This window comes from Egretta garzetta, unplaced genomic scaffold, assembly GCF_000687185.1.
Source record: "Egretta garzetta isolate BGI_Z169 unplaced genomic scaffold, ASM68718v1 scaffold223, whole genome shotgun sequence".
Taxonomy (NCBI): Eukaryota; Metazoa; Chordata; class Aves; order Pelecaniformes; family Ardeidae; genus Egretta; species Egretta garzetta.
Genome location: NW_009259033.1, coordinates 304698 through 305047, shown reverse-complemented (window position 1 = coordinate 305047; position 350 = coordinate 304698). Strand labels below are relative to the sequence as shown.

The following is a 350-nucleotide window of genomic DNA, read 5'->3' as shown; positions in this document are numbered from 1 at the left end:
CCCATGCCCCCCCCCAGTGCTCCCGTCTGAGAGGGAGGAGGTCCCTGCTCTCCTTCTCCCACCGGGAGACGTTGCGCAAAGCCCACAGCCAGCGGAAATGCGGGAAGAAAAGCAGGGAGAGAAAGAGGAGCCGTTTCCAAGCGCCGGGTGGGAGGAGAGCAGAAAACAGGAGGTGGAGGTGAAAATGTCAAACCCAGCTCCTGCTCCCCCTCCCGCGGCTGGCTGTGCCGGGGACACGGTGCTCGCCGGTGGCTTTTGGTCCTTGCCCCTCGTCCCCAAGACCGCCTTTGCCACCGGTGCCCACGGTGGCGGTGATGCCGGCGGCCCCCTCCCCCCCCGCGGCGGGGGCG

General features: G+C 68.3%; 1 protein-coding gene across 1 annotated transcript in view; it reads left to right on the top strand.

Annotated features, from left to right (window-relative positions):
• The window catches only part of TPD52L2 (TPD52 like 2), a 24534-nt gene that overhangs the window by 511 nt on the left and 23673 nt on the right, over nt 1–350 (top strand).